Raw genomic sequence first — 12,245 nt, 5'->3', positions numbered from 1 at the left:
TTGTTTTAGGTAAACTCTGAAATGGCTAGACTGATTTTGACGGGACTTATACTGGGGTAGCTGATGTAACTAGAAGTAACTAAGGCTGCTCTTATATTATAAAATTTTTTAAAATGCTATTGCATTATTAGTATAATGAAACCCACAATAAATCAATGAGAGTTGAGCGAAACGGGCGTGTAACAGGTAGTTTGTAGTATGTTGGTTCAGATTCGAAATCTAAGTTAAAATATATTATTTCATTGAATGTGTAGACCAAATAAAAATGTCTTTAATACTTAAACAGAGATATATATTACACTAACATAACATATAACTCTGTATATATCTATATAATATTACCATTATTAATTACAAAAGATGTCAGCATTGGTCTAAATAAATAACTTTATTCAAACTTTTCTTTATCAAAATGTAGCACAAAGGCATCTGATTGTTTTTTTTTTCTTTTAAAAGCTAACAAATCCTTAATGGATCTAAGTCTACGTATACACAATTAAGTTAAACGAGATATCTTAGCCCTTCCTTTTATGTTTTTAATCTAAAATTAAGGAGTAGATTGTTAAATAAATCTTATGCATGCAAGAGTTTTTGGTTGATCGAAATACGTGGAATTTGTTTTGTTGACTCATTTACATGGTTGATAATATAATGTGTATATCAAAAATTGGAAAATTGTGATATTTCATTTAAAAATAACAACGATTGAGTTTCTGGTCGGCTCTTAGTAGATTAGCTTTCGGAACTGGAGGAAGCTTACTAAATGTAATGTTATAGTAACTGACCATTTAAAAGTGCATGTAAATTATGAAAAGAATATAGATATTTTGAACTTTTTTCTCTTTTTTATTTTTCGGGTGTTTCAGTAGAGTTACCAAAGTTTCTCTATAAAAAATCAGAAGTCTACAAATTTTGTGACGGCGATTTAATATTACTTCTATGTATTATGTCGTTTCTTGGGAAAATTTCTCGTGCGATCTCCATGCTTGCAATAGTGGAAACAAGTCATGGAGTTGTACTCGGTAATCTCTTGAAGGCTCTTGAAGCGTTGGCTAAACGTTATGTCCATCTATGGACGCCCACTCGTTCAGTGACTTCCCACGATCTTGACTGTATCGTCGGTCCATCTATGCCGATATTGTCATGCGACCTTATAAAAGCTAGCTTTAATTACACTAAGCAATTTTTAAAAAAGTTGTCTTAATTACGAGCGGCAATGTAGTGGCTAGGATAGGCAGCCTTCGGGAGCCTTATTTCAAGTCATTGTTTTAAGTCCAGTAGAGAAGGGTATAAAATTATTTCGTGTTGACGGTGGTTTGGGATGTAAGTGACGGCTCTGTCCGCGACCAATGCGCCGCAGCTCGCTTGCGTATGCGCAGCTGTGCGAATACTGCAGTGTCGCACAGTCGGTCCGAAGCAACGCACGTGGTCTCGCAATCGCCCGGCTTGAATTGAACTTTCGAAAGTGATGCATAGATAGAGGATTTCGACATAAGATTTTAATTATCGAACGTAAGTAGATTATAGCTTATTTATTTTTTAAAAATAATTTAATTCTTAATTAGTTATGTTTTCTTTTTTTGGTGTAAATATTATCGTAATTTAATACGAATTTATTATGTCAACATTGAAATTGAAAACTTCTTGCTTCGAAATTTAGGACAGTTATTATTGACAGTGACGTTTTTATTTAGTTTTTAATTTTAAATATTTTTGTTTTGTTTCCTATATGAAAACTATATATGTACACTCTACGTAAATACGGTATTGTTTGAAAAAGTTTTGCCTTGTAAGGGAATCATCGCGAATTTTATTTGTATCAGATGGTTAATCAAAAAGACCGCAAGTTTTCAACCGGTTACGTTGGGAAAGGTTGCGCTTGGCCATTTATTTGATGTCGTGTGATAGATTTGTGGTAACGTCCGTGTGCGTTGCACATATAAATTAAACTCTATCCCGTTGTATTAGATCATAAAATTCAAAGCCAATGTTTGCTAGTCGGAAAGTGCAACGTTGCGTATATAGTATCACAATCGTAGTAAATTGTATCTATCCGTTATTAAATATAAGCCTTCGTGTGGTTAAATTAATTTTAAGGAAAATTGGTCTTTAAATTGATCATTTTAAGAATACAATTGGATTGTACACGAATTCTAATATAAAATATACAAAACACATATGTCATGTTTGGATCACGTAAATATTTACATAGTACAAATGCAGTGCTTGGTATGAATATTTTATATTACCTGGATATTGCTTCAGGCTAATATTAAAGCTTCAATACAAATATTTATAGAAATTTTTTACAGACAAGTTTTTTTCTCTCTTCGTCTATAGGTATCCAGCGAATCCTCGTGGCCTTGACTATATCTTTTGCTGTCTTTATTGATAAACAAATTCAAACACATATTCTAAGTTTTTATCAATGATATATTTATCAGTAGTTATTTGCTATCGAAGTGGTTTTCATCTCGGAAAATAAATTTGTTATAGATGTAAAAAAATGTTTTGGACTCGTGCACATGCGACTGAATTCGCCACAACGTGTTAGATAATTTGCAATGGTCTAACGAAATTTGCTAACAATACTCAAGGGCATTGAATCAGTGACCGTTGAAAATTTGTTTTCATTCATTATATCTACTAAGCCAAATTATAAATAATATATCAGAAATCTAACTAGCTGCACAATATCGTTTATGCTTCCTTAGTTTTATTAATTTAATTATTGAATTAAATATCAAATAAATAATGAGTTCTCTAAAATAAATTTACAATGAAAATGTGTTTTAAAACAAATACTAACATTTCAACGAGTTTGAATTAAGAATAAGGATATCCGTAGACCAACGAAAGTAACCGAAATAGTGCAGGGAAGAGCAACACGCGGCCAGCGAGTCGCATGTGGCTCTTTTAACATGTTTATGTCTCTTACTCATATAGGTACTTGATCAAATATGCATTACGACGCAAATTCGCGGTTTATTTGTATTGAATTTATATAAGAAAAGATTACTTAATTTAACATTTATTATTTTAATGTTTATTATAAATAAAGTTTCGTAGATTATTAAAAAGCGTTTCTATATGTGAGGCCCGTCAAATAATTTTTAAATTTGTATTGGCTCGTTGATTAAAAAGGTTGCTCACCCCTGGCCTAGTGAATTGGTCAATTGAAGTTGCAGGCCATATAGAGCGCAAATCTAATGGCCGCTGGAACCTTATGGTTCTGGAATGATGGTGTCTAGACGTGGTCGCCTGACCACCCCCAAAGTGGATTGATGACCACGTTAAGGTCGACGGAAAATGTTTGATCCAGGCTACTTCCTAACGGAGTCATATGGGAGCAGCCTATGTTCAGTAGTGGACTTAATGATGACAGTTGCATATAGTTTGGAAGTATTTCTCAATTATTTCCAACATCTACAGCTTTATTTTACCACTGGACATACTATTTTAAATTTAAATTATGCGATATACTTCAGTTAAAGGTTCATACATTTTTAGTGAATGTATATATCTATAGACCTTTTAATTATATATATTTCCATTAGACTTTATATTGTTATTGGCCTATTCCATTTTTAAAAAGAAAATAACTAACCAATGCAGCCGTTGACAGACGGGCTTTATATTTTGAAAATAATTTGCAGCACTCGAACTATCAAACGTATTACGTTCAAAGGAACAAACGTCAAACGCGCACAGATTAAAAGGTAATTATTATTTTTTTTTAATTTTCCAAAAAGTCACAATTTTATGGCATTTCACTTCGAGATTTTATATAACAAAATTATTTTTACCAATGCTTATTGTATCACTGCTTTTGAATTGAATAAATCAGAAATTTATTTAATATCAGTCTATTGAATACAAACATTGTACTGCGCAATATTTTGCATTTCAAATTCCGATGCAATGCCGCGTTGTTGTTAGTTCACAAATAGACATTCTTTTTTCAAACTTATATGGCCTTGAAAACTATTTTCAAAAACAGGCGTTGTTATTAAATGTCATATGCATTCGATTTATACACCAATGGGTAAAGAATTATCAAAATATCGCAGCTAAAGTGGTTTCATTATCTTTGTAGGTTATTTTATGAATAAATTTTAAATTGCGTTTCTATTTATAATATTCTAAATATTCATATAAACTCATAAAATTAACGTATATGTTTATATATACGAAAGTATACACATACACAGCTATATGTGCAAAATATTAGAAATAAAAATTCTGTATTATTGTAGTATTGAATACGTTTATAAACATATGTTTTACTATTTAAATAAATTAATTTTTGCTAAAGATCTGTGTTAAATACTCGAATAATTATGATACCCCATATATAGGTTGTAAGATAGTGAAATTATCGGGCTAATGATGTCATCACGTGTGTACAAATGTCGACGAATATTTAAAAATCTACATATCCTTACAATAGTTATTTACACAATTATACAAATACATTATAAAAAGGGAATCGAATTAGAAATGAGGAGTTTCGCGGACGAATAAAAGTCACTGACGTTTAACAAATGCTCGTCTAAATCAGTGCTTCGCAACCTTTTCTCATCTTAGGCACACTAAAATCTTTCATGAAATTTCGTGGGACACTGAAAGATAAATTCGAGAGACGAATGAACGTAAAGTTTCACTGCGTCACAAAAACAATATATGTGTAATGAAAAATTGAAAAATAAATATTTACTGGGCCATAGTTGTATCCGACTTACTGCACACTAATGTGCAATGGCACACCTGTTACGAAACACTGGTCTTTTTTCATTTGGGCCGAAAGATTCTCGAAATGCGACCTCAAGCCAGTAGACGAGGTAAGGGTAAGCATGTTCTTGGTGCACGTTCAAATGATTCAAGATCGCGGAAAGTAGCTTGATGCAGACAGCGGTACCTATATATACATAAACACAAATGTAAACATTCAACATGTGAAAATTTAAAACAAATTACTTAACACGAATAATTACAGATAATGTATGCTTAATGACATCACCTATATTTATATACAAATAAAGTAATTACATTTAATAAATGATAAATAAATTATTTAAAGATTATAAGTGGCGACGAAGTGCATTGACATCACGAATTGATGCCTTAATAAAATTAAGTAAAGTAGGTCTGTTTGTCTGGCCCAAAGCTTAAAGGTAAGAGATATAGGTTAAACGCCTTCAACGCTCTGCTTCTTTAAACCGCGGAATCAGTAAATGCTAATAAAAAAAGCCATCATCTTTCGCCAACATAACACGAGCACCCTCTAGGTGGTGTTTATTTACTTATTTACTTTATTGGAGATAAACAATAACAAAGGCAGTAAGAAAGTACAAACTTAGAAACTTTTAAATATAAAATTAATTAAAATTGTTACCTTATAACTATCTCACTAAGAACATTTAATGATTTATAGTCAAACAATGACAAAACAAATAAATAAGAAAAGGACCAATATTTAGCCACTTCCACACATGCAGTGGTAGTCGTGCAATGAAATGCACCGCCCGCCAGCCCACTGATAAATGCGTATGCGGCAAACAATGCGAATCACACAACCGCCGCCGCCAAATCACTCAACACGTGTTTCACTCCTCCACGGGGCATCTTCAGGAGTTATGTTATACCGATTAGTGCCAAACACAGAGTCAAGTTGGCGAGGTAACGCCTGATTCCATTAAAAACAAATAAAAACATTACTAAACAAGGATAAAAAATCCCGCGCATTCTGCATATCACACCGCAATAATTACGAGTTACAGCAAGCCGTCACGTTCCAATGAGGTTTAAATTGTATTATGTGTACTCAATAATTTCGTACGAAATTGTCTTTTAAAAGATACGAGAGAGCACGAGAATATATCAATATCACTAATATATGAATTTTGGAGGTCAAACATCCTGTATAAGGGTGCACGTTTACCGATATTTGTCTTAGCCGTTGATAAAAAAATAGAGATCTAGAAGGCGTTCTTGCTGCTCATCACTAGAACCATTGGATCATTAAGAACTATTAATTGACAATCATTGGATCATGGTGAACTGATAATTAGGATCACTTACACCGTTGGATCATTTAGAACTGTTAATTAAGAACAACAGTAAGATGATTTCATCATTAAAGACTGTCAGTTAAAGTCATCACCGAGATGATTATTTCATCTAGACCTGTTAATTAGAATCATTTCCAGAACATTGGGGCCAGTCAATTAAGATTATCACCAGCACCTTTGCATTATTGTGCATTGTCTCTTAAGAGCCCTTGAACCCTTGGATTATTGAAGTACATCAGTAAAGATTATCAGCAGGTCCATCGAATAATTGAGGACTGTGTTGTGTTTCCGGAGAACAAGATGTCTGGTGCAAGCGCTTGCTAGAATGGAAATCATCAAGGATATCATCGTAAAGGTTGGCGATGATGACAGATGATAAAAACAGTGATAGAAATGAAGAAGGCATATATAAAATTTATAGTCAAGGATATGCGGGTAATAAATATTAATATTATTATTATAAAATGTAGACATCTAGACAATAGTGGTATATTAAAATTTTAGTTTAATAATCACAGCTATGAGATTATAGCAATTTAAAACGTAACCTTTAAAATAAAGAACGAAAACAATCGAGACACCAGAGGAACCACTTTTCATGTACGAATTATAAAAATTGTTGCCTTTAAAAAGAAAAAAAAAACTTTTATAGGTTATAAACTCGTTGGTGTTAATTTAAAAAACAGGTTAAAAACAATAAATGACCTCCAAGCAATATTTAATAGATATGACCTTTCTCTTTTTTATGTAACTTAAAATTATTTATTCGTTGTGTATTTTGCTATGAATAATATTATTTTTTCTATTCTCAAGCTGTTAAGATATTTAATTTCACATTTTAGGTTTAAACGCATGAAAACTTTTCATATAAACATTTGCTTATCTAGAAAAAAAGATGTGGCTTATGGCAGTATTAGTGGTAATGGCTACTAATGTTCATATTAAAACTTTATCAGACAGTCTTTGTACTAATTTAATTAGGTTAATTTTACTTTAAAAACTAGTTAACTAAATATAAGAAGATACATCTGATTAGCCTAATAATTTGGTTGATTTTATAACAATAGTACACAGTATAAATATATATTATTTAAGATGGAAATTTCCGTCGCAGTTACATCTCACAAAAGCAAAAATCGTACATATCAATCCAGTGTTCTCGAAGCCTATATCGATGAAATTTCTTGTAACTGTGTTTGACAAGGAGGTGATCTATTTCATCACTCATGTGAGAACACATCTGCTATTGCGGGTTAAAATAAATAAATACTTGAATATAACAATGAAAGATGTGGCAGTGTAAACAACAACACACCTCTCTCATGATTCTAGTTCGCTTGTTGTTGTGTTTTTTTAATTGCTTCACTACGCCAATATGGTTAAAATATTAAGGAGAAACCACTTGCTTTGGTAAAACAGTGAGGCATTGATCTTTTGAACTATCAAAATATAAGTTCACTAAATCTGGTTAAAGTTTTACCACTGATTGCTTATGATAACATTAAAAGTACCCTTCCAGGATACCGTATTTAGTCCTATAATTGTTTCTCTTAATTTAAACTTTATGAAAGTAAAAGTGACACTTGGATTTTTTGTCCTTGTAGACGAATGGAAAATTACAATAGTAATTTAATTACTTATTTATTTTTTTCAATAGTATTGTTAAAATAGGGTTCCGCAATGAACTTTGAAATATATATATATTTTATAATATATGTAATATATTATTTAAGATCTGATACATTAAATATTCTCCACAAAAATCCAAAATTACGTACAGAACGCGGCGATAAATATTGCACATCGACCTTTGGAAAGAGACAATCGACTTATTTTGGCTTCGTAGAGCGTTATCTTTATCGCACGAAATACAATAACTAACAAAAATACACACAGTAGTGAGTCACATAAGTAGTGAGGGTGTAATTAGCCGATTGTCTCTTTCCAAAGGTCGATGTGCAAAATATATCGCTCGGTACCGTACCTACTGTTCTAAGGTTTTTTTTTTATAATTTTCATATATGTGTACGAACTTTATTGTAGTAAAATAATATGGAAAATTTTTCTGTATAAACCTATGTTGTATTCCTGATATCCTCGACATCAACTTATTGCATTTAAATATAAATAAAATATAAATAAAATCTACATTTTGTTTATATAAGTTACTTAAATAACCTTTAAGTTTTTTTTCTTTCATAGTGCATTTAAGAAATATAATATTTTGGTTGCAGTTAGATTGTAAAGATTTACGCATACAAGTAGAACAAAAGACGATGTTTTGTTTAATAAAGATAACTTAAAAATTATTTTTTTTTTTGGTAAATATTGATTTACCTCTGAAATCCACGCAGTTTTAAGTAAATTTTCACTTTAAGGCTTTTTCTAAAATTATATAGGAAACAGTGGATGCTATTTACCTTAACCTGTTTTCAAAACTTGTTTGACAGATAAAGGTTGAAAACAATGTGTGTAGTAATAAAAATGTGCGTTTATTTTATGTATCTCTGAAGGGATATTAAAATCGATGTTATTAATTATTATAAATAATCATAAATAATTTGAATGTCATATATACACAATTTCAAAATGTGTTTTAAAATTAATTGGCTTTAAAAAAAGTATACAATATATCAACATAGTTACGTTACAAGAAGTAATGTACAAGAGAGAAGATTTTTTTCTCGTATTTATACTTCGAAATATTTTTTGTGTCATTTATTTAAAAACATAACACTAAATATTTTAAGTTATACTAGCATTAAAAGTTATAAATGTTCTTAGAGTATATTAACACTTAAACTACACTTAAACAAAACTTTACTTAAGTTAATTAAGAATCATAATCACTTAGTAACTTTGGTAAGTGAATTTATTAGCTTACACACAAATATTTGTTTTTACGTGTTACTTTCTAATACATTCTTGTCACTTTTGAGATTTGAATGACTACGCATATAGCATATCAGGACTTTGGTTTCGAAATGAGTAGGTATTTTAATGCGTTTATAATTACCAGTGAATTTCGTACATACATACTAATAAAACATGATGCCATTTCATTCCGATAGCCGGAAGTATCCTGAATACAGTAGTCAAAACAATTCATTCGACATTTTTACGTTTTATTTTTATAAAAGAAAATCTAACAATAAATCTAAAAAAAATCTACACTAATATATACATTTTATTTAAATAGGTCCACCTAATTAGAAATATACTTGAGAAAACTCTAATCACAAAGTCGATTCATTAATATTGAATGCAAGTTTATGTTACATGTAAGGAAACGTAACATGCCTTTGAATGCATCAACCTATTCAATTATAAATGATTTCGTTTTCTCTTTACCCGGCATTCACATAATAGACTTATACATAGATTCAGTGCTTCTCCCTTCTCAAATCTTCATTGCTGAAGTTGTTATCCCCTGAATATCTAAATTTTTTCGGGTTATTATAGGCCTTAAGGTTTTTGTAGAACCGACAACAGTAGCGTATGACGTCACGTACAGACGAATTTTAGATGTTAAGAAAACGTTGGATGAAGTCGTACTTTGAGCAGCTCCTATTGTAAATCAATGGAAAAGGCTTATGACAAGTTGTGTATGTCTTATAGCTTAAACGATGACTATGTGCTGGTTTTTAACTTTGTGCAACGCACCAAAAAAAATTATGTCAAGTTTTGTGCTGATTTAATTCGACTAACTTGACTTTCAGACATTTGCCTTTGACTTTTCGAAACATCCTAAATTGTTCGAGATACTAGAAATTGTTTTTAGATATGTGTCTGGAAAATTCCAGTACTCGAAATAGGCAGATAGTAGATAGCCTAGTTTTTATTACGAAATAGCGAAGGGTAAACCTGTTGGTGCGGAATAAACTCCACTAAATTTACAGTACATTCAATTAGTAACATTTCGAAAGTATCCATACGATCTCGACTGATATTCTTCGATACCCATGTTCTACAGTTTTGGACAAAAACGATATAATACTGTGATCCAAAAGTAAGGTGAATTTGTTTATAAAATGTAAATTCTTTATTTATTCTTCGAAGTAAATTTCTTTCCTGTCCTATAAAACGTCTAACGTTCTTTCCTTGCCTTCGAAATAATCGGAATAATTTTTTTTCTGGTATAGCCTTCAAGGCCTTCTTCGATTCGGTTTTTATCAGTTCGGTTGTGTCAAAACGACGTCCTCGCATTGGCCTTTTGAGTTTATTGAGTTGTAATGAGTCGCATGGGGTTAAATATACGAATACGATGGTTTATACGAGTTTTTGGAAAAAAAACGCATCGAACCAAAGCAGTATGACATCGACCAATCAAGCCTTAACGTTTTTGAGACACAAAACATCCTTCAAAATGGTTTAGGTGAACCAAATGATATTCCAGCTTTTAACAAACACAAGGCAAATGTCAACAGTCCCTATCCACCTGTGAAAAAAAATTATTTACCTTTCTTATGCTCAGTAAATGTATTTTTAAATTTCGATTTCACGTTACTTTTAGATCACAGAGTATACACTCTTTTACAGATTATATATATATATATATATATATATATATATATATATATATATTTAATTATTATAAAATAATTAAAAATTATATATATATATATATATATATATTGTAAACATAGATCTAGTATCTTTGTGGAGGATGATAAATTTGCTACCATACTATTATTTTCTAAACGCATATTGTTGTCAGAAATCACCTCGAGTGATAAGACCTCTTGTACCATATGAATTGTTATTTATTGTCTATGATGTAAAAAAGTGTACATAAATAAAAACAAATAAAATTGTTTCTAAATTCAAAATTCATTACGTAACATCTCGTTAGCAAGTGCTAACGGCTAAGTAGCCGTGAGTATATAGGATATGACTAAGAAACCAGAAACTAGTAAACATTCTACGGCCATGACTATGGTAATTTGTGCCTAAAACCTAAATATACGATATCTATAAAGTTTACTTTTGCATACATTTACATAATTGCGGCTAATAGCAAATAATTTTAATTAACAATATATTAATGTCTGCAATGTTTCTTTGCGATAGGCTTGTTTCATAAGTGGTCACGTTGATGGTATTATTTCGAACTATAAAGATGAAGGTAAAAAATAATTAATTCCACTCTGTAAAATTTAACGGAACTCTTATTATCTATTTATTTTTTTAATCTATTTTATCTTTGACTCCGCTACGCAATGTTATAGTTGTGGAGAAGTAACAGGAAGAAACTCCACAATAACACATCATTTTATAAATTTTAACCCAGATTGACACATATACACTTTATTTAATATAGCCACGACTTCTTATGATTTAGATATCCGCTTTTAATATGCATTTTGAATTTTGTAAATAGTAGTTTAATGTATTCGTTTATGTAATAACAAGCATTTTCCGTCAACTTATAATAAAACACAGTACACCATTATTTAAAAAATTTCGTTCGTTTTTTTTACTCTAAAAATTAATCATTATTTTTATCAATTTATTGACTATAAATTATGCTAATTATATTTAATAAAATTAGAAATTAAGTGGTTATTCTTTTGCTAAGTCTTGAATAAATTACTTTTTTTATAATTTTGGTGATATTTGTTTTAATTACTTAAAAATTTTACTTGGGAAATTTATAAAAAAAGAATATAAAATTTATAATAAATATTTAATAATTTGATTTTCCAATAATTATAAGTTAATGATGAATTAACAATACGAATATAATAAAATGTAATGACTAAAATAAGTACAGTCAGTATATTCTCAATTACTATTTTTATTTCAATGCATTACATATGTTTTTACGAAAACAAATATAGAAACCGGTCTAAATTTAGTGAATGTTTATAAACAATATGTTACATAGTTTTTTTTGTTTCTGCTTCGTTACGAAAAACTTGTGCTTCGAGTTTTTATTACGTAACTTGTTAACCTTGAAATGCCAAGCCTCTCACCCATTATGGTAATATTATGAAAGTTTCATATTAAACAATTCAAGAATATAATATAAAAGACAATATGTATTACGAGAATTTATTTTTGGGCATGTTTTTATATCTTATATTGAGATACGAACGTAACCATACATAACGTACCATGTGTCATGGCAAGTTTCTTTTGGAAATAAGTTCAAATTTATGTTAACCTAGTGAT

At 30.2% G+C, this 12,245-nt stretch overlaps 1 protein-coding gene across 1 annotated transcript in view; it reads left to right on the top strand.

Moving 5' to 3' along the window:
• Positions 1 to 1,406: 1,406 nt before the first annotated feature.
• LOC137928708 (proton-coupled amino acid transporter-like protein pathetic) overlaps positions 1,407 to 12,245 on the top strand; it is an 87,778-nt gene continuing 76,939 nt past the window's right edge. Inside the window, exon 1 of the mRNA XM_068771653.1 lies at positions 1,407 to 1,512. The gene's annotated coding sequence lies outside the window, so the exon portion shown is untranslated. The remainder of the gene's footprint in view (positions 1,513 to 12,245) is intronic.

Source organism: Battus philenor, unplaced genomic scaffold (genome assembly GCF_028537555.1).
Source record: "Battus philenor isolate CCGP_79_NKW_IND1 unplaced genomic scaffold, ilBatPhil1.0.hap1 SCAF_4, whole genome shotgun sequence".
Classification (NCBI taxonomy): domain Eukaryota; kingdom Metazoa; phylum Arthropoda; class Insecta; order Lepidoptera; family Papilionidae; genus Battus; species Battus philenor.
This window is presented reverse-complemented; position numbering and strand designations above follow the sequence as displayed.